We start from the raw sequence: 18491 nt of genomic DNA on the forward strand, positions 1-18491 counted from the left end.
AGCAGACTAGATGAAGCAGAGGACTGAATCAGTGATTAGGAAGACATGCAAAAAACACCCAATCGGAACAGCAAAAGGAAAAAGGAATCCAAAAACATGCAGATAGTTCAAGAGACCCCTGGGACAAATCAAGCATGCCAACATTTTCATCATAGGGGTACCAGAAGGAGAAGAGAGAAAACAAGGCATTGAGAACCCATTTGAAGTAATAATGATTGAAAACTTTCCTAACCCGGTGAAGGAAATAGACATACAAGTCCAGGAAGTGCAGAGAGTCCCAAATAAGAGGAACCCAAACATGCCCACACTAATACATGTTAAAGTTAGAATGGCAAAGGTTAAAGACAAAGAGAGAATCCTAAAAGCAGCAAGAGAAAGGCAACTAGTAATTTATAAGGGAGCTCCCATAATATTGTCAACTGATTTTTCAACAGAAGCTTTGCAGGCTGGAAGGAATTGGCACAAAGTATTCAATGTGATGAAAAGCAAGACCTACAACCAAGGGTACTCTACCCATCAAGGCTATTATTTAGAAATGAAGAACAGATAAAGAGCTTCCCAGACAAGAAAAAGCTAAAGGAATTCATCACCAACAAACCAGTATTACAAGAAATGTCAGTGGGACTTTTTTAAGACAGGAAAAAAGGAAAAAAGACACACAGGGATGGAAAATGATATTTCATTAAAATGGAAACTAAAACAAACAAACAAAAGCTGGAGTAGCAATACTTATACCATACAAAATAGACTTTAAAATAAAGAATATATCAAGAGAGTAATAAAGGCCCCATAATCACACTTTTGGGTATTTATCTGAAGAAACCCAAATGCTACTTCAAGGGGACACATGCATCCATATGTTCATTGAAGCACTGTTTACAATGGCCAAGGTGTGGAGGCAGCCTGGATGTCTGTTGATAGAAGAATGGATAAACAGGAGGTGGTACATATATACAATGGAATATTACTCAACCAGGGAAGGAAATTGGTTCTTGCCATCTGCGGCAGCATGGATGGACCTGGAGGGTTTTGTGCTGAGTGGAGTATGTCAGACAGAGAAAGAGAGATGCAATGTGATTTCCCTTATATGTGGACTCTAAAGAACAAAATTAACAAACAAAACAGAAACAAACTCTTAAATACAGAAAACATTTTGATGGTTGACAGATAAGAGGGGGTTTGGGAGTGTGGGTGAAAAAAGGGAAGGGATTAAGAAGTACAAATTGGTTGTTACATAGTAGTCATGTGGGTGCAGGCTATAGCATAAAGAACATACTCAATAATATAGTAATAACTATGTATAGTGCCAGGTGGGCACCAGACTAATCAGGGGGATCACTTCTTTATATAAATGTCTAGCCACTATGCTGCACACCTGAAATTAATATAAAATTATATTGAATGTCAACTGTAATTGAAATATTAAAAAATGGGGGGGGAGGTGAAGAGGATTAAGAGGTACAAATTTCCAGGTAAAAAACAAATAAGTCATGGGGACGTAATGTACAACATGGGGATTGAGTCAATAATATTGTGATAGCATAGTACGGTGTCAGATGGTTGCTGGATTTATCATGGTGATCATTTCTTTAGGTATATAAATGTTGAATAACTATAGCATGCACTTGAAATTAATACAATATTGTATGTTAGCTATATTTGAATAAAAACCTTTTAAAAAATAACTGAACATCATGCTGGTAAGTCCTGCCAATTTCCCCATTTTTAAATTAAATTTATTGGGGTGACAATGGTAGTAAAATTACGTAGGTTTCAAGTGTACATTTCTATAATACATCATCTATATATCAAATTGTGTGCTCACCACCCAGAGTTAGTTCTTCTTGTATCACATATGTTTGACCCCCTTTACCTTCTCCTACAACCCCCTTCCTCCCTTTCCCTCTGGCAACCACTAAACTGTTGTCTATATCTATGAGTTTTTGTTTCTTTATTTGCCCTTTGGTTTTTTCAACACTGGCTGGGAAGGAGATTTTTATTGCAAATTCCCCCCTTTATTCTGCTCCCATTTTTAAAACTCATACGTAAAAGAGACAAATTTGTTTGACAAAGTCATCAGGCAAATCCTCTTTCTCGACATAATATTTTTAGCCCAAGGTTTACAATGCTTTTGACTCTTCCACAACTACCAAGTTTCCTCTGCCACATGTTCATTGTCAACCAGATTAACTGTATTGTAATCTGATGATTCCAGACATTAAATGGACAAAAATAAAGATGACACAATAAATAAAGATGGTATGAATAAATAAATATCACTGATAGCAATTGGGAAATCAGAAGAGAGTTATTGTATGCCAATATCTCACTCAGAGACCACTGCAAATGAACAAATTACCAGCTACCAGAACTCACTCAAGAAGAAATGGATAACCTGTATAGACTCCAGATTCAGAAGGCTTCACTGGTGAATTTTACTGAATACTTACTGAAGAAATGATATCTATTCTACATAAACTTTTCAAAAAAAAATATAGAACTCATTTTAGAGAAGATACCAAAGAGAGATAAGACAGAAAAGAAAATAGTACACCACTATCTCTCATGAGTACAAAATATTAGCAAATTCAATCCAGATATATATAAAAAGGATAATAATGACCCACTTGGGTGTATGCCAGAAAGGTAAGGATGGTTCAACATTCAAAATCGATCAGTAAAATTCACACTCTGAGCAGACTAAAACAGCAAAGTCATATAATTATCTCAATGCACGTAAAAAAATTATAAAATTCAACATCCTTCCATTATAAAAAAAAATTCAGCAAACTGAGAATAGATGAAAACTTCATCAATCTGATAAACATTATCAACAAAAAAACCAACAGCTAACATCATTCTTAATGGTAAAAGATTGAATGCTTTCCCCTAAGATTGGGAACAAAGCAAGAATGTCCACTTTTACAATTTCTTTTTGCCATTGCATTGGAGGTCCTAGCCAATGCAATAAGACAAGACAATAAATTAAAATATATAGATTGCAAAAGAAGTAAAAATGTATTAAATTGCAAACAGCATAATCATCTACATAGAAAATTCTAAGGAATCAAAAATATAAATAGTTACTACAACAAATCTGTGAGTTTAGCTAGGTTTCAGGATACAAATTCAAGGTGAAAAAAATGAGTTGTTTTTCTATTTACTAGCAACAAACTATTGGATATTGAAAATGTTAAACATACCATTTACAATAGATTAAAAACATGAAATATTTTGATATAAATTTAATTAAATATGTGCAAAGACCTGTACATTGAAAAAAAATGTAATGCTGAGAGAAATTAAGGAAGAACTAAACAAATAAAAAGAGATCATGTTCATGGATGGGAAAAGTCAATATTCTTATGATGTCAATTCTCCGCAAATTTGATCTATAAATTCAACACAATCTTAAATAAAACCTCAATAGCTTTTTGTTGTTGTTGTAGAAACTGACATACTAATTCTAAAATTTATTTGGAAATGCAAAGGACCTAGAAATGATTTTTGAAAAAGAGTAACAAAGTTGCAGAATTCACTCTATCTGATTTCAAGATTTATTCTAAAGCTACAGTAATAAAGACAGTGTGGTATTCATCTAAAGAGACATATAGATTAAAGGAACAGACTAGAGTCTCCAGAAATAGCTCCACCGAAATATAGTCAATTGATTTTCAACAAAATTGCCCAGGTAATTCAATGGATAAAGGATAGTTTTTGAACAAATGATGCTGGAACAATTGGACTTCCATACTGAAAAAGTGAACCTGACCCTTACTTCATACTATATATAAAAACTAACTTGAAACGGATCATGGACTTAAATGTAAGAAACAAAAGTATAATACTTCTGAGAAAACATAGGAGATTATTTTATTACTTTGGGTTAGGCAAAGGATTCTTAGATAGGACACAAACATCACAAACCACAAAAGAAAAAATTGATACCATGGACTTCATAAAAAAAAAAAAAATGTCTGTCCTTCAAAAGATAATGTGAACATATCTCAATAAAGCTGTTATTTTAAAAAAGATGATGTTAAGAAAATGGGGGGCACATAGACTTGGAAAATTATTAGAAAATTCTATATCTGATAAGGGGCTTGCTTCCAGAATACTTATAATAAACTATTAAAGCTCAATAAGGATATAAAAAATCCAACTAAAACAGGATCAAAATATTTAAACAGATACTTTAACCAAAGAATATACATGAATGGCAAATTAGTTCATTAAAAGATGTAAATTTGAATTTAGGGAAATGTAAATTTAAACGTGAGAAGACCACCATTGCACACCCACTAGAATGTCTAAAATTAAAAAAAAAAACAAAAAAAACTGACATTACGAAACATTGGCGAGCATACGGAGCAACTGAAACTCTCAGATTGTTTGTGAGGATGGAAAATGGTAAAACCACTTTAAAATAGCTCGGCAGTTTCTTATAAAGTTAAACATGCACTTGTTATATGATCTAGCAATACCACTCCTGATGTATATGTGAGAAAAATGAACTTATGTATCTATTCTTAGATAGGACACAAACATCACAAACTGCAAAAGAAAAAACTGATACATTGGACCTCATCAAAATTAAAAATTTCCATTCTCCAAAAGATAATGTTATGTAAACATATCTCAACAAAGCTGTTATTTTAAAAGATGATGCACATGAATGTTTATAATTTTATTCATAACTAAAGACTGGAAACAGTCCAAGTGTTCACCAACAGGTAAGCAGATAAACAAATTGTGCTACATCCAGACCATGGAATAATACTCAGCAATGAAAAAAGAACAAACTAGTGACATGTGCAACAATATGAATTAGTCTCAAAAGCAATATACTAAGTATGAGAAGCCAGACACAAAAGCCTACACATTATAGGATTCTATTTATGTGAGATTCTGGAAAACAGATCAGGTGCTAGGAAATGGGGGTAGGTGAGGAGAATGGCTGCAAAGGAGCATGACAGGACTTACAGAATTGAAAGAAATGTTTTATATCTTGATTAAGGCAGCAGTTACATGACTGTATACAATCAACAAAATGCATTGAATTATACATTTTAAAAGAATAAATTCTATTTTATGTAAATTACTCCCCAATAAACCTGATTCTTTAAAAAGTAAAACTAGAAAAGAACCACCTTGGAGAAGGAGAAAGAAGGGGGGAAGCTGGACTCTTACGTTATTCAGGCTAAGGAGTCAGTGTACATGAAAGACTCCATCACTGAATGACCTTTCTTCCCTCTAATCCACATTTTGACACTTGCATGGCGCTCACCCTGGGAAGACAAAAAGGGTGACGATGATTTTTTTTTTATTCCTACAGCTGATAGGACTAGGCACACCTCCCCACCTTAATTCAGGTTATTCATGAAAGAATAGTTCAGGTTCAGTGAAACTACAGATAAGAAAAGATACTGACTTACCTTTAGTATGAAAACCAAGTTTAAAAATAGCACACTTAACAGATCTTAAATGTTCTTACCACAAAAGAAAAAAAAAGAGACAATTATGCGACAGGACAGAGGTATTAGCTAAAGCTATGGTGAGAATCATGTTGCAACATATAAATGTACAAATTCAATATGTTGTACACCTTAAACCTACACAATGTTATATGTTGATTATATACCAATAAAAAAATAAATAAAAATAGCACTCATATTTCCCCAGGGGAGCTGAAGGTATTTCACACACAGTCATTATTAGCTCATGATACCTCTGTGGGTGGGTAGAAATTCGGGAAGAACAAGATGATGTGGAAATTGAACAGTTTTGCCCCAGAGAGAGAAAAAGCTGGATTTCCATGTTGGAGAGACCACCCTGGCAGTCATGCTCTGAAAAGTGAATTTGATCAGGGCAAAGTGAGATAGGCAGACATGGTGGTTGAAATTATCCCTTGACAACAGTGAAGCCCGCACTTAGGGCAATTAGAGGTAACAGACTTGGGGTGGCTATTGGTTGAACGTGAGGGGTGAGAGAAAAAGTGGCGCTGGGGATTACACTCAAGTCTCTCACTTGGTGAAGGATGTTGTTCCACCAAAGGAACCCGAGACGGAAGGCAATAGGGCCTGGGAACAGGAAGTGTCCCTGTGTGACTCCGCCGGTGTTGGTTTGTGCGTTGCATCTTGGCCTTTCCCATAAGCCCTCCTTTCTCTTCCACTGGCAGGGTTGGGGGTCTCTTCTTCTATTCTCACATTATATTAAATAATTAATAAAAATAATAAAGTATCTATTTTATGTCCATCTCTCCCAGTTAAATAGGAGCTACTCAAGGGCCGGACCAGTGATTTCTCCATTTCTGAGCAAGTCCAAATGCCTGTCATCTCTTACCAGGTCTGCATGACTGCACTCAGGTGTCCCACACTTCTCCACTAAGCCCTTCTTCTCTCACCGGCTGACTGTACAGCGCTAGTAGTCTCTCTCTGCCCAAAATGTTCTCCCTCTCCACCATCCCTCCCATATATGAAAATCTCTTAATCATTTTTCAGGTCTCAGCTAAGCCATTGTTTCCCTTAGGAAACCTTCAATAACCCCCAAGCCTGGTACGGGGGTCTCTCTTGAATGTTCCTCTACTACTGGGTATATTAGTAAAACTCACCATTCTATTATAATTTCTTGTTTTCTGCATTAGCCTGTGAGTTCCATAAGACCAAAGACTATATCTGTCTTATTCACTGTGGTAGCTATAGTATTATTATTATATCATAATATTATATAATACATAGTATACTATAATTTAATATTGCATTATGTTATATTATGTTAATACTAATAATGATATTGGCTAATGTTTATTAGGTACTTAATATATGCCAGGCCTCCTTTTCAGTATTTTGATATATTAACTCATTTAGACTTTACAGTAACCCTTCAAGGGAGACCCTACTATTACCACATTTTACAGGTTAGGAAACTAAAATACCGAAAGGCAAGTAACTTGCTCTAGGTCAACATTCTAAGATTATTAGTAAACAACAACAATAGCTATTTATGGTGTGCTCCCTTGTTCCTAGCGTATATGCCCATCAGAGAAATGACGTTCCCTAAATGTTTGCAGAATTGATTTGAGGTGAGGAGGTTGTACTTGAACTAACAGGTTGTCTGGCAGAGAAGAGAGGGCAGACCAGGCAAAAGTCTCATAAACACTGGGCACACACACCAAGTTGAAGAGCCCAGGGCACAGTGGTGAAAACATTCTCCAGCACAGCTGCTTTAAGACCATGAAGGGTTTCCCGACTCTCAGAACACCTCCAGGAAGATGTTATTTGTTACTCATCTCCTTTCCAGGAGACATAGTCCAGACACACCCTAGAATCCCTCATACTACTTTTTCTCACCCTGTGCACACTTGTGACCCTCCCAGTTCCCTCTGAAATGATTCCATGCGCCATCCTTATAGCATCCTTATAGCCTTATAGCAGCTTTGTGTGGTTTTCCTGACACCAAACACTTCTCCAACACCCACTGAGTGTTCTACCTGGAGTCAGCCGGCATCAAATCTCACAAGTTAAGGGGCTCAGTCCCACAACACTGCTCCCACTTCAGACGCCATCCTCAAATGGGGTCCCCGGGTGACCTACACTTCCACCTGACGAACTACAAATTCAGAGTTCCCACAAAGAACCCCTCTAGGTTTGATAATTCACTGGAATGGCTCTCAGAAGTCTGGAATGTGCTCCACGTACTATTACAGTTTGTTCTAAAGCATACAAATGAACAACCAGATGAAGAGGTACACAGGGCGAAGTCTGGAAGAGTCCCAGGAGCTTCTGTCCCCGTGGAGTTGGGGTGCAGCACCCTCTCGGCACATGGATGAGTTTGACAACCTAGAAGTTCCCTGAACCCTGTCATTTAGGGGTTTTATGGGGGTTTCATTACATAGGCATAAGCGATTAAATCGGTGACCATTGGTAATTGACTTCAATCTCCATCCCCTCTGCCCTCCCCAGAGGTTGGGGAGTGGGGCTGAAAGTTCTAATCGTCTTATCATGTGGTTGATTTTTCTGGTAACCAGCCCCCATCCTGAAGCTATCTAGGGCCCCCATGCAGGGCTCATTCACTAGCATACAAAAAATAATAATTTCTGTGTTTGGGGAGCTCTGTGCCAGGGTCCAGGGACAAAGACCAGATGCATCTTTTTTATTATGCCACAGTCACCAGTCATTCTCCAGAGCTCCTCGTGGAACCCGGCTGAGGCTGCACACACTTCTGCTAGCTTCTCTGTGCCCTGTCCTGCCTCACTCCTAGCCTCAAAGCCCTCCCCGAATAAAGCCCTTGCACACAACCCTCTTCCAGCTCTGCTTCCCAGGACTCCACCCTAAAACACGCCTGCAGCTTTCTACTCCCCACGGGTGTCTGTGTGTTCTTTCTGAGACTCCTGTGCCTGAGAGTTCCTTGAGATTGAATCCATATTGTCACCTTCCTGTAACACCTACACAGATGCCCTGCACATATAAAATTGTCGGTAAATTTTGTGGCATGAGCATTTCATATTTTAAAATTATTTGCATGGCTAAGGAGGATTGTTAAACAACTAACTTATTTTTTCAAACTCCCATTCTGTACTCCCACCTCCAAAACTTGGCACACGGACAGTTTAGTTCTCTCCCTGAAGATGGGGGCAAAGGATTTCAAGAAACTCCTCACCAGGCTCTCTCCGCCTGGTGCCACAGATAAAGAGAGTGGGTCAGTGCATTGAGAGTTTCTGTTCTTCCCAATTTCTATGTCCGATCAAGTTAACCAGTCCCTAAGAGTAAATAAATGTGGCAAAGATAAAACAAATATTTTTTTCCAATTGGATTGGTTCATTCCTTGTGTGAGTTCACATGAAGAAGAAGCACAATGTTTTTATCAAATCAGTTGTTGCCATGAAATGATTTGCTTATTTACAAACGACTGTCATACTTCTTGTCATTATCTACCAAAGTGGGAATTCTTGGTATTGTTGAGAGGACTGTTCTGAATAGGAACATGGCAAGGTTCCTTAACCTAATGTTCTGAATATGTTACAAAGTGTAAAAACACTGAATCAAAAGCAATGCCAAGTACAGCCCTCCATAATTGCAGAATATAGAGAAAAGAGAAGCGGTGGGCTTTCTCCACACCTCTTTTACGAGTCTTTCATTATAGTGCTTTTCTGATAACTCATTCTACCACTTTCCTTTCTTTTAATATGCTATGTATGCATTGCACCCAGGGGCTACCAGGATTTAATTTCCTGATAGAGGAAAGATGGTATTGCTCCCTGTAACTCCCATGGTTCTTTTGTCCCATGAGATACCATTGAATTCATGGCGTTGGTTGTTTAGTTATTAATCATCCAGAGTGGTGATAAATGACATTTATTGGATGTATCAGGCACTGTTCCAGTACTTCACATCTTTATGAGGTAGATAACTTTTTATTCCCTCCTTTTTCCACCTCCCCCCACACACTCTGGTTCAAGCCATTGTTTCTCAGTCTAGTTGTGTAGGACACAGCTCCCTGGCTCATGCTGGTATTATGAGCCTTGCACTCCCATGGGCTGAGGTAGTCAGTTGTCAGTTGTCCACTCACAGCAGCTCTCGCCGGCCACCACTCATGTTCACCACTGGTCGCTCCTAGCAGCTCATGGCAGCCCACGCTGACCTCCACTGTTCATGGCAGCCCAGATCCAGGGAGAGCCATTATTCACAATCTTAGCTGTACAGGGCGCAGCTCACTGGCCCATGTGGGAATCGAACCAGTGACTTCGGAGTTAGGTGCAAGGCGCTCCAACCACCTGAGCCACCGGGCCAGCTTGAGGTAGGTAACTTTAATATCCCTATTTTACAATTTAAAAAAAACACAGCTGGGCCTTGTAAATGTTTAAATAACATGCCCAAGCATAAAAGTTCTAAGTGACAGAGCTGGCTTTGACCCCACATAGTTTGGCTCCAGACCCAAGGTTACTGATCACTACAGATACGACCCAGTAGTATTAGTCATAATAGCAACTCTTAACATTTATTGTCTTAACTATATGCCAGCAATGATTCTTTGTTATATGTATTAACATCCTTAATCTTCATAAAAACTCCTTCAGAGAGATATTTGTGATCCTTGTTTTACTGAGGCACAGAGAAGTTAAGCAACTTACCCAGGGTGACCCAGCAGGTGAGTGAAGGAATCAGGTTTCAACCCTGTTTGGAGTGCTTTCTGAGGCAGCACTCTTAGACTTTTCTGCTCTTGCTCAGAGGTACGAGAGCTTTGGCTTTCGGAACAGGTGCCTACTACTATCCGCACGCTTCATCAAGTCAATTCTGTGTCCGTCAGAAAATATCCAGAGAGTGATGGAATAAGAGGCCCCAGAGATCGAGTCTTCACCTCACCTCTGTTCTGGTTTGTTTGCTTGCCCAGCATTTCGCCCTTGGTTTTGGTAAGAGCACTCTAGTTTTCTGTTGAGGAATGAATTTGTTTTCTATCATTTTCGTAACAAACTATCATAAACTTAGTAGTTTAAGAAACATAGATTTATTATCTCACGTTTCTGAAGGTGAGAAGTCCTAAACAGTTTCACTGAGCTAAAGTCAAGGTGTCACAGGGCTCTGTTCCTCCCGGAGGTCCACAGGGAGAATCCGTTTCTGTGCTTCTTCCAGTCTCTACACATTCCCACATTCCTTGGCTCTTAGTCTCATTCCTCCATCTTCAAACCCCGTGAAGCCAGGCCAAGTCCTTCTCATACTACTCTCTCTCTCATCCCTCTTCTGCCTCCTTCTTCCACTTTTAAGGACACTGGTGATTATATTTACCTGGATAATCTCCCTAGTTTAAGGTCAGCTGACTGGCAATCTTAATTCCTCTTTGCCATGTAACCTATTCATAGTTTCTCAGGATTAGGATATAGACCTCTTTGCAATGGGGTTGGAAGCATTATTCTGTCTGCCACAGGGAACCTCTCCTTTTCACTCTTGGATCACATCTTCTGGGTTAGTCCAACTCAACCCTAGCTCAAAGGATGGGCTTGGGACTTTCACTGGAATTCTTAGAAAAGACACCCTACCCCAACCCCAAGAGCTAATCACAGTTCATCTTCTCCAAAGATGGGTTAGGAGCAGGGCCTCTCCCTGAGTGGTGGGAGTGTTTTCTGTGAGCTCTTCTCATTTTGCAATGGCCCTCCCTGCTGCCAGGGTTGATTTGCCAGTAGCTGCTGTGTCCACCTTTGCCAAAACATGGGAGGGGTATTCCTAACAATGAGGCCTCTTCCTCCTGCTGCTTCTGCTGCTACTATGTGGTAGTTGCAAAATCTAAATAAGGAGGAGGAGAAAGAGGAGAATGAGGAGGAAGAGGTTGAGGAGGAGGAGGAAGAGGAGAAGGAGGGGGAGGAAGAAGAGGAGGAAGAGAAGGAGAAGGAAGGAAGGAAGGAAGGAAGGAAGGAAGGAAGGAAGGAAGGAAGGAAGGAAGGAAAAGATGACGAAAAGAAGATCTCTTTAATGATACCCAGCTTAGCACTGTTTAGTAGCACTCTGCTTAGCACTTGCTGAGTTTGTTTGGTGCTTGTTGGCTTGATTTGAGCATCAGCATTGTACATCAGTGTTCAACATTAATTTTGATTCCTTCTCTAGCCTCACCTTCATTATTCTCAGCATTCCTAAAGTTTAGAAAAACACAGCAAAATCTGTTTGCTAAGATCCACCTGAAGGACACCTTACTAGTCAGATATCTGCTACGTGAATGCTGTGTAACAAATGACTCTGAAATCTCAGTGGCTCACCAAAAGCATTTCTTTTTTTTGTTCTCCACAGGTCTGTGGGACAGCTGGAGCAGCTCTGCTTTGGGCTGCAGCTAGGGATCAGGTCTACTCTCTGTGTCTCTCATCGTCCTTGGACCAGCAGCTACCCAGGACAGGTCTCATGAGAGACAACAAAAGGCCAGGCCAAACTACAGGAGTACATTTAAAGTCTTTGCTCACATCATGTCTACTAATACTCCGTTGGCCAAAGTGAGTCATATGCCAAGTCCAACATCAATGGATGGGAAAATCCTCTGGTCTCTCCAGTGGGAGGCACTGTAGAGTAACATGGCAACATGCTTTCCAAGTTGGGAGAAAAAAATTGGAATGATCCAATCCTATCACAGATACCCTCCATTTTGATATTGCCCTTCTCTTGCATGGAAAAGGAGAAAATAACTACCTTAAAAGGTCATTTAAGGATTTCTGCAAAAAAAGAAATTTTATTTAAAGCTATTTCCAGAAGTTACCAGGATTTGGATGATTTCATCCCACATTCTATCTGTAGCTTCTCCTTCTTGGGCCTTGTGTAGGAGCACAGGCCCCACTTGGAAGGGCCCTGTACTTGGTTTAATGCTCTGCTGTCGCTGTCCTGAAGTTCTTACTAATTTTTGAATAAGGGGCTCTGCATTTCTTTTTTGCACCAGCCCCTGCAAATTACATAACCAGTCCTGCCTACACGGGCTATCCTTATGGTCCCAGATGGGGGAATTAATGCTCAGAATAGTAACTCTGAGACCTATAGATTCTAGAATGATTCAAAATTGAATTACAAAGACCATGTTCTTTCATTCATTCAACATATTTGTTGGGTGCTGGTATAATTCTAGGTTTTAGAGATAAAAACTGTAACCAGCCCTGCCCTCATCCAGTTTTCACTGGGCCGTACTTCCCGTAATCTGCCCACCGGACAGATGACTTTCATGTGCAGCTATTAAGGGGAAATAAGACACATAACAGCCTGCCATAGATAACGTAAGTCCTAGCCGTCAGCAGGAACTCCATCCATCCCAAACTCATCCTCTCAAGGAAGCAAATCAGAATGCAAGGAAGAGTAATACTATTGGAGAACTCATCTTAAACCCACTCTGCTTTGTAAAGACAATATATCTTTCACAACTTTGCTACTTTGGATATTATTCTCTAAAATACTATGGATGTTAGTCTCTAAAATGGCAAAAAGATCCATTTTAGAAAGGTTTTCAACCATAAAGACTGACGTCACAGAGCACACCAAGTTTCTGGTTAACATTTCCCAGGGCTGAGCAAACATTGTGAGAAATGCCACGTTGTGACAGCTCAGCTGAACACCAGCCTCGTCCTTGCAGCGAGTCGCTGGAATGGAAACATGTCAAACTGCTGATCTGCTTGAAAGATCAAAACAAGCGTGTTTCATACTCCAGCAGCGGGGATCCTGCTCTGGGAAGGAACCAGTCCTTTTGCACATTTGCTTGCTTTGCAGAATTTCATGCCCTTAGGCCCAACACCCTCACCCCGCCCCCAAACCACACCCCAAACCAAACTCGCTGCTCCAAGCAGACCCAGCTAGAACAAATGTGTTAACAACACGCACATACACCTCCCTGAGACAGATGGCACCACCAGTTCTATCAAAACGGGTCCCTCCAGACTCCCAAGGCTGTAGTTCTCAGAATCACCTGCGGGGCCTGTTACACATAGATTTTTCAGCGCTCCACCCTAGAGTTTTGATTCAGTAAGTCTTGGGCGAGTCTCCAAAATGTGCTTTGCTGATGAGTTTCCAGCTGCCTGATACTGCTGGTCTGGGTAGCAGCCTTTGAAAGCTCCTGGTTTAGGGCATGGCCTTGGGTCCCGAAAGGCTGCATGAGCGCACTGTGCTCAGTACAAAGAATGTCCCCAAACAGACCCTAATTCTCTTTGGCTTCTGACCATCCCCGTTTCAACTTTCCTCAACCCCCATTAATTCTTCAACTCCCTTCAGTGATCCTCCTGCCCCCCACGCCACTGAAAGTATTCTTGCTGAAGTCCAAATTGATAAACCTGCTACCAAATGTAATGGCCAGGGGACATCCCCACTGACTAGGTGTCTCAGCGATGTCATAACTCAGCATGTCTAAATTGAACTCACCGTCTTTCTCCCGCACTGCTCGTCTGGTGTCTGAGCCTGCCCAGCTGCATGCGTTCCCCTCCTTCTGGCAATGGCATTGCTCTTATTTGTAACAACTTCCTCTCCCTGTTCAGTATAGCTCAGATGCGATTCCCAATTCTACCTGGATTTTGGACTTCTGGCCTCCAGAACTGTAAGAAAACAAATTTCTGTTGTTTTAAGCCACCAGCTTGTCATAATTTGTTATAGCAGCCACAGAAAACTAGTGCATCCTGCTTCCATTGTAATAGGGGGTGGGCAGTAAACCCTGCTTAACATATCTGACCAAAGACATAGAAAGTAGGAAATTTCAAAGCTTCCTCTGGTTGCTTGAAAAATAGTCCAGTCACCAGCCTATCTAGTATGGAGAGAGGTACCATATTGGCACAGATACTTAGCTCACCAAAATAGGATTATCTGTCTCTTACAGCGGCCCTGCTTATTTAGTATCTTGAAGTTGTAGGCCATTCTCTCTCTGGCAGACAGAGAACAGACTTTCTTTGTATAGTAAATTAAGAAAAAGTTTGTTTCACTGAACAGCTCCTTTCCCAGAAAGCTTATAATTAATTTCCTTTTAATTTCCGGTAATAAGTACTGATAGCAAATTTCCTTGCCAGTTTTTGTAATCCCAATGACATCGCAGAACGCCCATCACTGTAGGAAATTGTTCTTCTAGATGGCTGTGATGACATCAACTGCTAGGAGGGGGAAAAAAAGAAACAAAAGGAAATTCTGTGTTCAGCTGTTAACTGATAGATAAAGGAGGGACGGTTTTAAAAATAAGTTCCCTTAACAAAGCAGCATTCTCAATTACTTGGCTTTATTTATACAGTCTATTTATTATATTTGCATAACCTCACTTGTAGTCCAAGTATCTAGTCAGAAAATTGGGGGGTATAGATCAGAGCTCCTAGCTTTGGGGGTCCCCAGGTCACATTGCATCATGTCAGGCATGAACAGAGGGGCTAAAACAAGAGACTTAGGCAAGGGCAAGGAGATAATTTTTAGGAAAAAAGGAAGGAAGGAAGGAAAGGAGGGAGGGAGGGAGGGAGGGAGGGAGGGAGGGAGGAAGGAAAGAAAATAAATTTCAAAAAGAAATGAAGAGAAAAGAAATACAGATAGCCAATAAACAGACTAATTGTATTAGGGTTCTCCAGAGAAATAAAACCAATAGGATATGTGTATATAGAGAGATTGAGATTTATTTTAAGAAATTGGCTTATGCTATTGTAGGGGCAGGCAAGTCCAAAATACGCAGGAGGGCAGCCGGCTGGCAACTCAGGGAAAAGTTGACCTCAGTCTTTTCTCTTAAGGCCTTCAACTGATTGGATGAGGCCCACCCACATTATGGAGGCTAATCTGTTTTACTCAAAACCTACTGATTTAAATGTTAATCTCATCTAAAAAAATACCTTCACAGCAGCATCTAGACTGGTATTTGGCCATAAACTGGGTGCCACAGCAGCCACAGCTTAGCCAAACTGACACATAAAATTAACCAATCACACTAATTTTTTAAAAGCAAATGTAATTGACAGTAAGGTATTTTTCACGTAACAGGTGTGCAGAGATTGAAAAGAACCACGCTCAGTTTTGTGGGAAGATAACAGAATACTCATACACCATTGGCGGGGCCACAGACACCAAAAACTGTTCTGTAGGACAGTTTGGCAGTATCAAAAGGTCAAGTGTACATACCCTTTGATCCCACAATTCCACTCCTAGGAACTTACCTTAAGGGGATATTCAAACAAGTACAAAATGGTGGGTATATGTGGGTGGTCCGCAACTTTATATATAATAATGAAAATTGGAAGTAGCTTCCATGTCCATCAGCTGGGAGCAAGTTAAGTAAATTATAGTACAGGCGTGCCTTGGAGATACAGTGGGTTTGGTTCCCGACAATATTATCACGACAATAAAGTGAGTATCACAATATAGTAAGTCATAATCTTTTTGTTGGTGGAGGGTCTTGCCTTCAGTCTGTAAAACAAGCACAACATCTGCAAAGTGCAGTAAAGGGAAGTGCAATAAAGTGAGGTGTGTGCCTAAACATCTGTACAATGGAACACAGCCTACACTTTAGCAATAGTGAGGATGGTCTATGTTCCTAGATATGAAATGATCTTTACGGTATCATGTTCTACAAAAACATCAGGTTTCAGAACATTATGTAGAATTTAATATCATTTATGTACAATTGAATAAGTAAACTGACATATTTCATAGAAAGGACATTTACCAAAATCTTAGTAGTGGTTATCTCTGGATGATGAAATTTCAGGTTATTTTTTAAAGATTTATTGAGGACTTACTATGTGTTAGGCATTCTTTTAAGTACTTTACAGGGATAAAAGTCATTTAATAATCTGTTTTGTTTGCATATTTTACAAAAACAAAAGCGTTAAGCGTATCATTTACCCCCAAACTATGAAGCAGTTTTAAAAAAATCTCTTCTGTTCTTATACATGGGGAGCCCTTGTTTCCTAAAGCCCTACAACCTTGGGACCACTGGAGTCTGAAACTGCTCTATGCAGATCACACCCAGCGTAATTACTGGGAATCTCCCCATTTCATAAAAAACTCCCATTGCTGTTGGAGTGTTTTGTTTGTTTTCATGTTCCCTCTCTTGTTTATTATGGACTGAGTGAGTAATGTGTTCCCTTTTAAACCTCATTCTTACTCCTACCCCTCTCCCATAGGCAGCCCTTCTAACGTATTGAATTTGCATCCTTTTGTTTCTGTGTGTTCTTATAAAATACACATTGTTTGATAAGCTTGTATTTTTAATTGACCTAAATGGTTTGGTCTTATATCTCATTCAAGGGTTCTCCCGGGCCCGCCTTCACTTCCAACCATCCAGTGCCAATTCCCACTTAATGCTCTCACTGTTTCTGCTACTGCTGCCTCGGGGATTCCTGGAGTAGTAAGGATATCCTCTATCAACCACTCACTCCCAATCCCGTGGCTTGCCTCAGTACTTAAGGTTCATTAGGCCACCCAAAAGGCAACCTTGGCTTTTTCTCCCCCATATGTGTAGCCCACTCTACCAAGAAACGTGGTATAAATTCCCCATTTGCCAGGTGGAAAGAACCGCAAAGCTAGCAAAGAGTGCCCAGTCAGGAGCACTCCTTGCAGACCCCAAACTAAGGCACCTGGACAAGGCACTATCTTCCAGCTCTCTCACTTCCAAGTAACTCCTCTACCCTCCTGAGTCCCTTTCTCTTCTCTCCTGGTGGAATGAGCCCGGATTCCCAGCTGGTGCTAATGCTTACATCTGGAGGCCTGATCTTCAGCCTCAATACTCCTTTATGTATTTTCCAGAATACCTAACACGTCTTTCATCATCTCTGAGCCTCAGAGCTCAACATTTGCAAAAGGAACAGGAATGTATGTGATGAGTCCCCGCTGTGACCTTTCTATAGTTTCTGCCTTCTATTCATCCCATTGGCTGCCTTTAACTTTAGTCTGATTTAATCTGTAGAAAAATGCTAGGAGTGGGGCCTGGTTATCAGGCAGAATAGATAGCCTAGGAAATTAACAACCCCCTTCAGGGTACAAGGTGAGGTGCCTCACTGGTTATACAAGTAACAAGTGAATGTATCCACTCCCTGCAGCTGGAGAAAAACAAGAACCAGTTTCTTCCAGCTAGGCTGATGCCTGTGACCAGGACCTGACCTTTAGCTAATTATAATGTCATTATAGTCTCATTTACAGTGTGGTTATTACGACTCCCATCATGCATCTGATGCCATGACAGTTCCAGAGGAGCCATATAGGGAAGAAAAAGTGGGAAATGGAGGGCTCCTCCCCAGGGGGAGGAGATGACTGAACCACGTCAATGGGACATCACCAGTTCCCAGGAGGGATCAAAAACCCTTGATCATGACATCTTAAGGGGCCAAAAATTCTCTGAGTTTACCCACACTTTCCTCTCAAGTGTGTACTTTCATTTTCAATAGATCACTTTCACTTTCCTGCATCTGTCTCACTCTTGGATGCTTTCTTGTGCGGAGACAAGAACCCAGTCACCACTGCTCTGGGTTGAGTCCTCTCTTGGACTTCCCATGAGCCTCCAGCACAGTCAGAGGGGGCATTACCTGGAAGTGAATAAAGCTGAGTTTCAAGGCTCCTGACTGCTACAGGCCCCAGGAGGGGTCCTAACAATGTGTTCACAACAGCACGTTTTTGTTAAATTTGCAAAATTAAGACATTTTAACCACAATCAGTAGAGACCTCTGCTTTTGCTCTCAGACTTTCCTTCCATCACAATCTCCTTTGTGTCAGAGAGCTTTGGCGAGGCCTTGGACGTTATGGGATCTAGCTAAAGGGAAGTTGGCTTGGGGATACACATAGTGGGGATTAGTGGATGTATGTACATGTTTCTTAAGTACTGTCATGTCTTATTACAGTATTTTTATCCTAAAATTGTATTCTTTTCTTAGAGTGGTTCCCCAAATTATAATGCTTCCCTCCACATTCTAAAGCTGGGTCTTCCCCCACAGTGAAGCACAGTGTCATTTGCTTCAGAACCCACAGATTTCTAGGGCTGACTTTGGACCTTGATGTCCTGATCTTAGTTTTGAAACACTCCTCTTGTAGGTG

General features: G+C 40.4%; 1 protein-coding gene across 14 annotated transcripts in view; it reads right to left on the reverse strand.

Moving 5' to 3' along the window:
- Positions 1-663: 663 nt before the first annotated feature.
- Positions 664-18491, reverse strand: part of MRPL42 (mitochondrial ribosomal protein L42) — a 72587-nt gene continuing 54759 nt past the window's right edge. For 2 of the 14 annotated variants that reach the window (XR_012493862.1, XR_012493861.1), the window contains 2 exons: positions 13869-14038; positions 664-5288 (listed from right to left, as the gene is read on the reverse strand). The gene's annotated coding sequence lies outside the window, so the exon portion shown is untranslated. Of the gene's footprint in view, positions 5289-10129; positions 10428-13868; positions 17987-18491 lie in introns of all 14 variants that reach the window. The other 12 variants (XR_012493851.1, XR_012493864.1, XR_012493859.1 and 9 more) reach the window with 11 other exon arrangements.

This window comes from Rhinolophus sinicus, linkage group LG02 (assembly GCF_036562045.2).
Source record: "Rhinolophus sinicus isolate RSC01 linkage group LG02, ASM3656204v1, whole genome shotgun sequence".
Taxonomy (NCBI): Eukaryota; Metazoa; Chordata; class Mammalia; order Chiroptera; family Rhinolophidae; genus Rhinolophus; species Rhinolophus sinicus.